The following is a 14,220-nucleotide window of genomic DNA, read 5'->3' as shown; positions in this document are numbered from 1 at the left end:
CTGCTTCTCCCTCTCCCTCTGCCCCCTCCCACAAGCTCTGCGTGCTCTTTCTCTCAAATAAGTGTATAAGAAAATCTTTAAAAAGATTTCGAGGGGCACCTGGGTGGCTCAGTGGGTTAAAGCCTCTGCCTTCGGCTCAGGTCATGATCTCAGGGTCATGGGATGGAGCCCCGAACTGGGCTCACTGCTCGGTGGGGAGCCTGCTTCCCTTCCTCTCTCTCTCTGCCTGCCTACTTCTCTGCCTACTTGTGATCTCTGTCTGTCAAATAAATAAATAAAATCTTTTTAAAAAATTTCGAATCCATCATTGATCAATGCTTTTGTAAAATCACTAAACAGGGCTCACTAGAAAAACAAAATGGAAAAAAAAAGTCAGAGAGCAGCACAGGGACAGTGGATTTAGCTTTCATGCTCCTGTACGAACTACAGACTACAGTAGACACTCCAGGTTTGTGGGAACTTGAGACAAGGACAAGGAGATTTGACCTCAGTCTCTTGAAAATCCTACTAAAGGAATGCCAGAAAGATAAGGCGCGTTGGGCTTTTGCTGACCACTATCTATTAAATATCTGGAGGGGAGAGGGTTAAAGTAAGAATGTTCCAGATCAAGATCAAAAAGCAAAGGCCCGTCCAAGAATAGTATCTGTTTACAATACCCTGGCTTCAAGAGATTTATTCTCTTTCTAAGATAAATATTCAGAACGAAACAACACAGGCTCTAGTGTATGAAAAATGTCTGCAGCATAAGGGAAATGGAATATGTCTGCTCTAAAGATTCAAAGGAAATCATTTCTTTTATAAAGATAATAAGCTACCAAGAAAGGGAAAAGCAACTTTAGAATATATTTATTTGGCGTATTCAGTAACAGATTCGAGGGAAATGCTTTTAAAAAGTAGAAACAGGAGGTCATACCGCGAATTGAGAAATAAAAGAACGCAGAGATTTACAAAGGTAATTAACGGCTTTTGGGTTCACTTGCCACACGCTAGGAAGTGATCATTCCTGCCCTGAGAACCAGAAAAAGCTGGCCAAGTGGAAAAATCAGTCCCTTTTCTCGGACCCAATGAAGCACTGGATTTTCAGGGCAAATCGTCGCCCTTTGCTATGCAGAAAGACCGGCACAGCTACACAGTGCTGGTGGAGATGGGCCTACCTGGAGCAGGAGACACTCGGGAGCCATAAACTGGTAGGAACACATAAATGGCAATTTAGAAAAATTGCTGTAAGCTGAGTGCAGCCTGTCAGGAGCGTGAGAAACTCCTGGAGCTGAGGCACAGCACAGACTCACATGGTGCTATGGCCTTTACCTCCATGAAGCCTACCAGGTTTTCATGATGATGATCCAAGACAGACCCCACCTGCTCTGGCACGTGGACCAGGAGAGGAATCCTTCTGAAATAGGCCCAGAGACTTCTCCACACGAATGGGCCCCTCCCCGAGGGGAGGGACTCCACCAGACTCACTTCGGAGAGGGGAATTTCCCTCCCTTGTCTGGGTGATGAATTTCCAGAAAAACCTCATTTGGGGAACTGCTTCCGTGGTCTGGAGTTGGGGGTGGGGGTTCTGCCAGCCACGGCCACTCCAAATATGGGTCATAGGTGTGGGTACAGGAATCAGATAGGGTCAGGAGTAGAACTTTATCCCCAGCCTCCATGATTAGAGGGGCAAGCACAGGTCCAGGCAGGCTAACCAAGCTTGCGCAAAAAAAATGTTCAAACAAAGCCGGATTGAAAGAATCCATCTTTGGTTAGGCACCATATGAACTGAACCTAGGAAATGCTAGCTCTGAGTGGGGCTCGGAAAGCCGAAAAACCCCACTATGGAGGACACCCTGCCACTGGGGCCTTAGGCCCCAGGACATATAGCAATACTCAAGGTGGCAGCGGCAGATGAGGAAGCATCTTGAAGTCTCTGGCAACCTCCTCTGGGTGAAGCAAAACCTGACCCTTAAAATTCTGTAGTAAGTCTCTACCGCCTCTTCGGGATTCTCACTCCGCTTTCCAGAAACTTTGGCCTGCTACTGGCGTTACTGGAGACTGAAGGCTTGACCACAGGTCACCAAGTTCCCATGGAATCTGAGCTGCCTGTCACGAACGGAGTGTTGTCCAGCTGGCCAAGCCATGCAGTTGGGTGTGCAAAGTAGCACTCCCTCACCAAACAGAAGGCACGTGAGATGCATCAGGTAGAGGCCCAAAGTTCCATGGCTCCTACTTGCACTACATGACCTTCTCTCTCCCGGTCTCCATCTTGGGCCTGCCTGATGGAACATTCCCTAGGACCGGGTGACTGAGGAAGAAAAGCCTCAGAGAGTGGTGCCTCAGGGCCACCTGAGATGGCAGAGCAGCCCGCCACGCACCGAAGCCCTACTCTCTGACGGCTTTGAGAGGCCGCGTGGAGGGGAGACCTAGAAGGCGGGACTTTGACTTGTTTACCTGATGGTGTGGATAGACAGTCACAAAAGATATGGATTTTCCTCCCCTGGCCACAGGTTTCTGCCCAGATCACCAGCCCACAGCCCTACAGAATCCCTTCTGTGCCATCCCGGTATTTCGCAGGTATAGCCTCCTGTCGGGAGACTGCCTTCATGGCGAAGGGGGTGAGGCCATGGGCGTGCGTGCATGGAATTCACTGGTCTTACCATGTCCCCACGAGCCTGTAGCAGCTTGCTAGAGGGATAGCACCCTTTCGAAGACACCAGCTAAGCGTGCTGCAGGGCTGGCCGAGATCCTTCTGGATGCGCACATGCTTCGAGTCGGCCTCCAGTCTACCAAGCTGTGACTCTCATTACCAATACTCACCATCCGTGAGTCCAGGGGTGAAAGCAGGAAGGCCACTACTCCATGCTACCTCTGGTGATCCATTAGCAACACGTTACTTCTCATCCCTGTGATGGTGCGTAGGCTCTGCGGGTCTCAAGGTCTCAGTTCCAGAGAGAGGAACGCTCCCGCCATAGGGTCCAACAATGACCCCACTGAAGAGGAAGTAGAGACTGCTGCCTGGGCACTCTGGGTGCCTTGTGCCACTGAATGAAGAGCAGAGAAGGGGCCGACTCCCTGGCTCAGTGATCTATCCTGACCGCCAGGGAGAAGCCGGGTTGCTATGACCACACAGTGGGCATGAGGAGAACATCTAGAAAGCAGGGAATCCTCCAGGTGCCAGAGAACTACAGAGAACTACAACAACCCAATGCAGGCCGGGCTGCTAGTATCCCAGAACCTTCTCGAATGAAAGCTTGTGTCACTCCACCCACCAAGCAAAGAGCCACGATCAGCTGCTGAGGTAACTGCTGACAGCAAAAAGAATACGCAAGGCTAGCAGGTAGGAAGAAGATAGCTGTGAAGGTCAGCGAGGACCCTGTGACCATGGCAGAGACAAGGACCATAAGAGTGATGAATATTTCTCCCTTACTTGAATATTGATGTCTCTACATACGTTAACTGGATATTTTTGTTTTTTTCTTTTCCATCCCCTTCTCATCTCACGTAAGCTGTATTAGTACTAAACTTTAACTCAGGAGCTCAGGATTTAAGTTATACGGTATCAGTGGAAGAATGTGAACCAGTTTGGAGAAGGATCCACATCACCCAAGGACAAAAATGGACAAAAAATGCATTCTCTTCCGGGGGAAAAAGTTACCTTTTTTTTTTTTTTTTTTTTTTTTTTAGTTGTATAATGCTACGCAGAAGTAGGACTTCAAAACGGTCCTTCTGCAGAGATTAAGTTACCTTGAGGAGATGTGTATGGATGCTAAGTTGACTGGGGGTGGATTTTATTGGCTTTGTCATGAGTCCATTTGGCCAGGCTGAGCTACAGTTCCCAGAATTCACTCTCTTGTTTGTTTCCAGTTAGGGTCTGTCACAGGGGACATTCTTGGGGAACCTGGAGGCTGGAAGGGGAGCAGTGGCCATTTCATGGTTTCCACCTTGCCGGTTTGCTGACTTACCTCACTGGCGTGAAGCAGCTGGGCCTGCGAGCGCCCTGCCCCTCCCCCATCCTCCCTCAGACGGAGCTGAGCTCTAGGCCACGTATTACGTGCTTAGCTCTTGACAGAGAGCCCCGCTTCTGCTGGATACCCTCATCACCAAGGTCAGAGGCAACAGGAGCTGACATAGGTCATGGCCCTTCCTTATGGGGTTCCAGCTCAAGCTTGTGGGGTCCAGTCTACCTTGGTCTCCCCACTCCACTTCACAGCTTGCCTTCTCTACCGGCTCCTCTGTGAACCTCAAGCTCCAGCATCAGACTCAGAGACAACAGCCATACGGACACTGCTTAGCAAGCGCCTGCGATTGCGGAAGAGCATTTCCTGTACCCCATCCATACCGGTCGTATGCAACACGGCTCCCCTACTGACTCTGCTTCTCTGCCTGGACTCACCCTGCCACAGGTAAGGAGCCAGTGCAGAGGGAAAATACGGTGGGTTTTGACCATGCTAATCCCGGGGGGAAGGACCACATGGAGATGGCTACTGCTAAGACCACTGGAGATTCAGTAGGAGAGATGAGGAGAGGGGTAGAGATTTGACATGCTTGCCTGGAGGTGGAAGCTGAAGATACATGCCTCGAGAACCCTGGAGGGAAAAAAGGAAGAAAAGGAAAATGAGGATATACAAGCGGAACAGGGGAAAGGGAAGAAAGCCATAGCAAACATCAGCTCACAGGTCTTGACAGGGGTCATCTGAGTCTCAGAGGGGAAGGCCTTTGTTCTCGCCCTCTCTCTTGCTAGATAGGACCTGTGGAAATATACCCAAAGGAACATGACCCAGGACTAGAGGCTGACAGAAAATGCAAGCAAGTGAGGAAACATCAGTTAGGTCCCGTGACATCACCTCTTTCCTATATGGCATTGAGCCCCGTGACCTCAAAGCCCTCTCCCTGGGTTAGAATGTGGTTTGTGGCATTGCTCTCCCTTCGGAGCAGAGAAGCAGGGGGCCAACACACTTCTGAGGCTGGAAGACTCACAGGTAGTAATGAGGAAACAATCAATTTCTATCCCAGAGGCCATGCATAAAGACCATCCTCAAGGACAGGCTTCCAACCATGATGATACCGATTTCCCAAAGAGGACCCCAGCCCTTGGCCCAGTGGGGTCTGTGCAGGATTCTGTAGAAGTAGTTCGGACCCCTTCACCCTTTATTCTCACCAAGATTCTCAGGCTGCCAACCTTGACGGTGGTACAACAGACCCCTTGCGGAAGGCTGTAGCACTCCACTGCTTCCCCACTCTCCTGAACATCCTGTGGACGCTGGCACCTCCTGGGGGCCTCCGTCTTTTAGAATGCTGATTCATCCCAAAGCATCTGCGGAGGTAATGGCCCTGACACATGTTTCCAGTCAAAGAAGGATGCGTTGGAGGAGAGGGAAAGCTTTCATTTTCTCTCTTATAATCAACCCAAAGGTCAGCATCCCTGCGAGGACATAGACTGGAAAATTAGTCTTTCAGACTCCAGAAGAGCTGCCAGCCACAAGAAGAGCTGACACAAGCCCCTGTCTCTGTATGGACAGGACTGGCTACCTCTCCCCATGCTTGTACCCATGCCCTTTCTCCTCGTTTTCCTCAAGACCTCTCGTGGATCCTGAGGGTTTCTGGCTCGTTGTGAGGTCCTCAGGGAAGCCAGAGCACACGCAGAAACCCTGCTGCTTGGCCAGAGCTCTGAGGGCTCCAGCCAAGTAGGAAAGCAAGCCAAGTTTAGAAACAATGAGTTAATAGTCCTTCCTGGGTTGCATCATACTATTAGTGATAACTAATCAAATGCTTCATTTAGTCAAATCCTGTTGGACTTTTTGTTCTGAGCGCTTTTCAAGGATCAGCCTTCCTCTGACCCTGGTGAATAGCCAAAGAAAAGTTGATGCATGGAAAAGTTACAAGATTTGCTCAAAGGCCCACAAGAGTTGAACACGCCCAAGCTAAAAAGAGATTCTGAGCTATCCACATTGGGATTCTACATGAATATTTTTTAGGTGGCTATTTGCAGCTTTCCCACATTGCTTGGGTCCTTCCCTCTCTTTGCTGGAGTGGGTCCAATTTCTGTTGGTTTGGAACATATATGATACAGGTGGGAACTTCTCTCACGTACCTCATGCTCCTTCTCTTTAAAAGGAGAATGCATCCGTGATGGGTCTCTTGAGCCTCTGATCTGGTACAAGGAAATTGAATGCTTCACACACCTTATTCTCAAATGTGTGCTTTTGCACGATGGTCCTATTGTAACACTTACCTTCAATTCTTTCTCTTTAAAAAAAGTTGTCTAAACTCTGCCTCTGTCAACCTGTGCGAATCAGGGTCCCACATTGCTCCTCCAAATTAACTTCTGCTGTCATTACCACCATGTTGTTTGTATCAATAGACCTGTTTTAGTCATCTTCATACACGTCTCAAAGGCATTCAGCCCTAATGACTCCTTCCCCGCCCCAGTAACTCTACTACTATTCAGCTTCAAGGACACCACACCATCATACTTCCACCAAGTCTGGATGCTCCTTAGCTTCTCGCCACCCATCAACCTCTGGGCAACCACTGAATGTAATGTTCTATGAGAATCTCTATACTCTTTCCCTAAGGGATCTCATCCACACTTAGAACTCTAATTGCCAGCTAAACACCGAGAACTCATAAATCTATACCTTTAGGCTCCTCTATGTGTTCCTGACCCCGCTACATGACTCCTCTTGATTGTTCAGCGACATCTCCAACACTACACGTACTGAACAGAATTGGGACCTCTAACCTGCAAAGCTGCTTGTCTCTAGTATTTTCTGTCTCTGTGACAGGCACCACTATTCATCCTTGACTCCTTCCACTCCACCCTACCCATAAGTCCTATTGATTTCCTCCCCATCATGGCGCTTGAATCCAGCCACGCTGTTTCATCTTCATGCCATCCACTTGACCTATGCTACATTCCATCACTTCTCAACTGAACTCCCATCAGTGACTTCCTACGAGGTCTCCTGAATCCACTCCTGCCTTTCCTACAACCTCAATATGCTCTCCACTCGCCACAGTCAGAACAAATGGTCAATCAACAGCTTAAACCCTGAAGGACCACTGGCCCATGTAGATGAACAATCGTTCTACACACAGCATACAAGGCTCTGCTGATCTGGAGTCCGTCTTAATGCTCACTGCCCTTGCTGTCACTCTCAGGACTGAAGTCATGCTGACCTTTCACAGTCTGTGCTCTGCTCCTTTCTATCTCAGGGCCTTTGCACATACTTTTCCTTCTGCTTGCTTTTCCTACTCCTTATTCTAGGTAACATCTCCTTATTCTCAGGTCATGTCTTAAGCAGAACTTCAGGGAAGCTTTCCCAGGCTCCCCAGTGGATAAATGGAAGTCTGCTTGTTTTATGTGCTGTGTTTTTATCAAGGTGGCTGTGAAAATACCACCTCCATCCCTCGTGTTCTTCATAATGTGACATTGAACACTCCTCCCACCAAGGAAGCTCTATACGCACTGTCTTTTATCAAGGTCTGTGGGTCTGTGGCTATGCCAGAAATGAGCAAGCCTAGGTCATATGAAGTGATACAGCATTGTCTATTTTTCCATTTTATTTATTTATTTATTTTTGGAGATACTGATTCTTAGAAGCCGGCAACTGTGCTGTGCAGAAGCCACATGAAGAGTTCACATACAGGCATACCCCCTGACAGCTCAGATGAGACCTCAGCTAACAGCTAGTGCTAACTGCTGGACAGAGGAGTGAGGAAGCCTTCAAAATGACTCTGACCTGTGTTTCACCTGCTCTAGAGGCAAATCCTCCTTGCTCTAAGCCAGTCATGCCAGCCTCCCAGGGACCCATTTAGGGGGATGTGTGTGACACAGCAGGACATTAAGTTGGGAGGGGACACCAAAATGATTTCTTTACTTCTTCTTATAAATCATGTTCCCCAAGAATCAGGCTCTGAGATAACAGTGAATGTGCAGGAGGTTCGTAAAGGCGTGTACTTAGGGTCCACACCTGTGCAATGAAAGAGGAGGCAACAAGAGGGGGCAGAGGGAGATGTGCAGCTGTGATACTGTCTCAGCGAAGACCTCAGCCAACACAACAAAGACCTGAAGATGGTCCCGTAGAGTTGTTCTGAGTTGGGGTGAGGAGGCTGGACCTTTAAACACGTAATAGTTATTGAATATTGGCTACTCCCAGGAAGGGAAGGTGAACTTGGATAAGGCAGTTCTCATCTGCAGAGAGCATTTCCGAAAAGGGCTGCCAGCTGCAGGCTCTGCCGGAAACACTCCCAGCAGCTGGGAGAAGTCCTCGGCTCCTGAAGAGGGTGACAGGCAGCACATCACAGCATCCACTATATTCCTACAAGAATCATACAGACAAGAGAAGTTCCTCTCTTTCTGCTGATGGTATGTATGGATGTGATGCCTGGAATGTCTCAGCCATTTCACGAGAGCCAACATATGAATGAAGAGAACTGCAAGCAAAACAGAACCAGAGCCCTGATCCATTGGTCTAGGGGCCTACTTGTACTTCCGACCTGCTTGATACAGGTGGTAATAAACGTCCTTATCGCTGGCATCGGTTGAGCTCTAGGGCTTTCTCTTACCTGCATCTCAAGCATCATTCCATCTGTGATAGATATGTTTTGTGATAGATCAACACCTCTTTCTTTCTAGGAAACTGTATTTCCCTTTTGTCAAAAACCTAGTGGGATGAGAAATCCAAATGGCTCCCTTTCCAGCTATGGCCACCCAAGGGGTTTCAGGAGGAAACATCCATCTGATTCTTCCTTATTTCCCCCATGCAGTGTAAGGCAGGCACCATGTCTTGGTTATTTGGACCCCGAATCTAGAACAAGTGACAGAAAAATGACGAAATGGTTGGGGTTTTATTTTTTTAACCCAACAGCAGCACCTTGACTATTCTCATAGTGCCCATTTCCCTGTACACCCCATCCCCATCCAAAGCCACCCTCCTTTGGCGTCTTTCCAAATCCTTTTCTTCTTCGTTCCTGTAAATATTGTGCACTCCTGAAACCCTACTCATTTCCCACCAATATCCAGTCTCTCTTACACACTAGTGCTCCCAAGCTTTAGCTAGGCACTTGGATTCCCAATTCAGTATGATATTTCCTCCCTTGCCTTTTGGTGTGGTCATGAGACTAAGTTTTGTTCCTTAGAGGTAAGTGGAAGTAATGTATGCGACCTCCAACTTGTCTTCCACCAATAAGTTCATGTGCTCCCTTAAGCCTTTCCCTTTAATTTTGGCTGGGAAATGAGAAATAGGCAGCCATCTCCTATGAAGTAAATGGAAGCCCCACACTGAGGACTGTATAGCCTTTTTCTCGAGCTTGGACTGCACGTTTCAGAACCGTGATCCAAGAGGGAAATAAACACCTTGAATAAGCTACTGAACAGTTTTCTGTTGCAGCATCTTATGTGCCCTGAGTGATCCAACTTACAGTAAGCTTGTAATTTGTGATCAAACAACCTTCTCTGATATGCCTAGGAAATTAATAATATGTGTTCATAATATGGAAATATTAGTAAGACTCATGCTTTCATGGGGCTTCCCAGCCCACATATTGATGAACATGAAATATTTAAACATTTCTACAGCCAAGAGACGCTGCTGCAGACACTGGAGTATTTATAGCATAAGACAGGAAGAATCATGGTATTTGTGTTTCCGTAAGACTAAGGAACCATTTTCATCTTGGATCCAATCTAGAAATTATTTTTCCTGCCAAAGCAGAACTTGGATAAAATTCTCTCTTTCACCAATGTAGAGCAGAGCCATAGGAATAGAAAACTTGAGTTTCCACTGAACACAGAATGGAGCCACAGCACAGAGAATGTGATCTTATTTCCAGAGTTGTATGGTAAAAGCAATGGGCTTCTTTGCAGAGTGTTGGAAGGAATGGACTGTATCTCGGGACTTTAAGTAAACTTTGGGCAATTACTCAATGTAGACATAATCTTCTGTAAACTTTCTGAAAGTTTATGACACAGACATTTATTGACTACCAAATATCTATGTTCTCCCCTATATTTCCTAGCCTTCTTGCAATTAGGTGGAACCATGGGACTGATTCTGGCTATGAGAAATGTGATCCATCAATCCTAGGCTTTAGCATTTAAGAGCCAACAAGTATAGTTAAAAATCTTCCCACAAAGAAAATTCCAGGCCCAGCTGACATTATTGCTAAACTATAACTAACATTTAAGGAAGAAATAATACCAATTCCCATAAACGCAGAGAAAATTGAAGAGGAAAAGATACGTCCCGATTCATTCTATGAGGCCAACACTACTCTGACAGTGAAACCAAAGATATCACCAAAAAAAAAGAAAAGAAAAGAAAAGAAAAGAAACTATGAAATAATTTCCCTTATGAACATAGATGTAAAATTTCTTTAAAATTTAGCAAATTGAACACTGTATAATATAAAAAGTACAATATATCATGGCCAAATGGAATTTATCCTTGGAATAGAAATTGGTTTTAACATTCACAATTCAATGACTGTTTTCACCACATTAAGAGACCATAAAAGAAAAACTATATGATAATCTCAACACAGCAGTAAAAGCATTTGACAAAATTCAACATCCATTCCCAGTTTTTAAAAATTCAGCAAACTGAGACTAGAAGGATACTTCTTTAAACTAATAAAGAGCATTTACAAAGGAACTGTAGCTAATATCATACTTGGTGGTACATGACTGAATGTTTTCCCCCTAAGATCATGGTGTCCACTCTTGCCATTTAACTGAATATTCAATATTGCATTCAAAGAGCTAGCCAGTGCAATCAGGCAAGAAAAGGTAATAAAATATTCAGACCAGGAAGAAAAAAGCAAAATTTTGTACTCAAAGATTAAATGATTGTCTACATAGAAAATCAAATGGAATTCATAAAAAGCTATTAGAACTAATAAGTAAGTTCTCTGTACTATATACTAGATAAACAACTGAAATTTTAAATACAGTACCATTTGCCATAGCATTAAAAATATGAAAGATTTGGGGATAAGTCTCACAAAAGCTGTGTAAGGTCTAAATACCAAGACAACATAATATTATTGAGAGAAATTAAAGTTCATGGATCAGAAGCCAAACTGATCTATACATTAAACTCCGTCTAAATCCTAATCTCAGTAGACTTTTAAAATAAAAATTAACAGTCTGATTCTAAAATGAATATGGAAGGCAAAGAAAATAGACAAGCAAAAACAACTTTGAAAAAGAACAAATTTAAAGAACTAACACTCCTTGACTTCAAGATGTTTTAAACATCTACATTAATGAAGACAATGTGGTATTGACATAAAGGTAGACAGACAGATCAATGGAATAGAAAGTCTAGAAATAGGCCTGCACATATAAGGTCAATTGATTTCTGACAGAGGTGCAAAGGCAATGTAGTGGAGAAAGGATAGTTTTCTTGACAAATGGTGTTGGAACAATGAAACATTCATATGTCAATAAAAAAAGAACTTTAACCCATACCTCGTACCAAAGACAAACATTAATTCAAAAAGAATTGTAGTCCTGAATGTAAAACATAAAATTACAAAATATCTAGAAGAAAACAGGGGGAATATCTTTGTGAGCTTGAGGTGGGCAAACATTTCTTAGATATAACACCCAAAGCACAACTCATAAAAAAAGAAAAATGTTGTTAAATAGAATTTCATCAATATTGAAAGCTTTTGCTCTTTAAAAGACAGCATTAGAAAAACCGCAGATGGAGAGAAAACATCACATATTCAACATATAAAAGGAGCTCTCAAAACTCAATATTCAGAAAATAAACAATCCCCCGAATTCATAAAAGAGAGTTCATCAAAGTAGATATATGGTTTCAAATTAAAATGAAAATGAGAGACGCCTGGGTGGGTCAGTTGATTAAGCATCCAACTTTTGCTTTCAGCTCAGGTTGTGATCTCCGGTCGTGAAATCAAGCCCTATGTCAGGCCCCACGCCCAGCACAGAGTCTGCTCGGTATTCTCTCTCTCCCTCTGCCTGTCCCCCCCACCCGCCGTTGACTCAAGTACGCTCGCTCACTGTACTCAAATAAATAAATGAAATCTTTAAAAAATTAAACCAAAATGAGATCACTACTTTTCAGAAAGACTCAAATTTAAAACACTGCCATATATACCAAGTGTTGGCACAGATGTGGAGAGACTGAAATTCTCATTCATTGCTGGTGGAAATGTAAAATGTTATAACCACTTCAGAAAATAGTTTAGTGGTTTCTTAAAAAGTTAACAATACACCTGCCCTAAGACCCAGCCATTTCACTCAGAATAATCACGCTGAGTGAATTCAGCTGGACAAAAAAGAGTACACAATGCATTATTCCATTTACACAAATATTAGAAGATGCCAACTAATCTATAGTAACAGAAAACCTATCAGTGATTGACAGGGGGAGTAGATGGAGAAGGGTGGCAAGGAAGGGTCACAAACGGGCATAAGGAAGCTTTAGGAAAGAATGGGTTCATTACATTGAGTATGGATGTAAATACACGTACACCCACGATATGTCAAAACTTGTCACATTGTACATTTTAAATATATGCAGTTTATTTCAATTATACTGCAGTAAAGCAATGTTTTGAAAAGTGCTATGATTAAGGGTGTGGCCCTCAATAAAATCTCTTGTGTAAAATTACTTAGGGAAAAGATCTGATTAAGAGTTTGGCCTTCTCTGTCCTCTAATCCCTTAACATCCAATCAAGAGAAAGATAAAGATGGGGAAGTTAGAAAACAGCAAAAAAATGTGCCAGATCTGTTAATTATGTCCCCAGAAGAACTGTGGGTGTGACTGCAAGACAGAAGTAATTACAATCATATGTTAAGAAATCTAGTAAGTTTTTACTAAGTTTACTTTTTAAGGATATAATTCAGTAATGTTTAGTATATTCACAAAGTTGTATAACTATCATAATGATCTAATTCCATAACCTTTTCATCACTCCAAAAAGAAACATCACGCCAATTAGCAGTTACTCCCCACTCTGCCTCCTCCCAGCCCTTAGGAACCATGAATCTGTGATCTTTTGTATCTGACTTCTATCACTTAGCATAATGTTTTAAAGGTTCATCTGCACTGTAGCATGTGTGACCACTTCATTCTTTTTAATAATATCTGATTATATGGCTATACCACATTTTATTTTTCTATTTACCTATTAAGTCTATTAAAGTTTTTTCAAAGATTTTATTTGTTTATTTGAGAGAAAGGGAGAATGGGGGGAGGGGCAGAGCTAGAGAGAGAGAGACAGAAACTCTCAAGCAGACTCCCCACTGAGCACGGAGCCCGACATGGGGCTCGATCTCACGACTCTGAAATCATGATCTGAGCCAGAACTAAGAGTCAGAGGCTCAACCGACTGAGCCACCCAGAAGCAACAAGTCAATTCAGTTTGTGAGAGTCTTATTCTGCTAAGGAAGCCACAAGCCTGGGCAATACCAAACAAAACAAGCCTTTGAGTAGTTAAGACTTAAAACCAATCTTCTAATTTTAATTTTAATCCGTGATCTTCTAAGGGCAACTGAAAGAGCTACACAGACTTAAAGAGGGCATATGTATATCTTAAAGATACGGCGAGGAAAAACCTCCAAAGAGCAGGTCCAGGAACCATAAAGAACAGTGGACAGTGGCATTACTGCAAGAGAGAACACCAGGGCCTGATCCAGAATGTTCTTCACTCTCAGCATAGGGCCTCCAATCATCTGCAAAGCAGAGTTTTTAAAGTGCCACATTTCAGTGACTTCTGTGTGTCTCCCTTTTGCCCCTTTCCAAATAGGAGTGTTGATTTTTGCCATTACACATTAGGTATATGTTGGAAGGTAAGCTGGATAATTTTTCGTTTTTGTTAGTCTTTAAGACCAAGTAGAACCAAGGCTGGTCCAGATGTAGACACCATGCATCCCCCAGAGATGCAGGACTATGAGCTAGATTCGTTGATTAGATGGGACTTTAGTGGCTCCCTGGGAGAATGATGGAATATGTTCTGTGTGTGGGAATGTTTTAGATCAGGTTTCGTAGGAGTGTAAGATTCTTGTTCAAGTGATTTGTTGGGGGTATGTTCTTAGGATAAAGAAATTTAGGGAAAGAAGATAGAGCATGAGGAAATCCAAGCAAATGAGTAGTGTTAGGTATAGAATCTATTTGGTCCAATACTAGGGGATACTTCTGGAGCACTACAATTAGTCCCACACTGAGGCAAGAGAGATGGCCTTTGGAACCCTTTGTCATTCAA

The 14,220-nt window shown here is 44.2% G+C and overlaps 1 protein-coding gene across 1 annotated transcript in view; it reads right to left on the bottom strand.

Moving 5' to 3' along the window:
• Nucleotides 1–14,220, bottom strand: part of RPGR (retinitis pigmentosa GTPase regulator) — a 204,894-nt gene that overhangs the window by 120,333 nt on the left and 70,341 nt on the right. The gene's annotated exons all lie outside the window — the stretch shown is intronic.

Source organism: Neovison vison, chromosome X, assembly GCF_020171115.1.
Source record: "Neovison vison isolate M4711 chromosome X, ASM_NN_V1, whole genome shotgun sequence".
Taxonomy (NCBI): domain Eukaryota; kingdom Metazoa; phylum Chordata; class Mammalia; order Carnivora; family Mustelidae; genus Neogale; species Neogale vison.
Note: the sequence above shows the minus strand (reverse complement) of the source record. Positions and strands in the feature narration are given on the sequence as shown.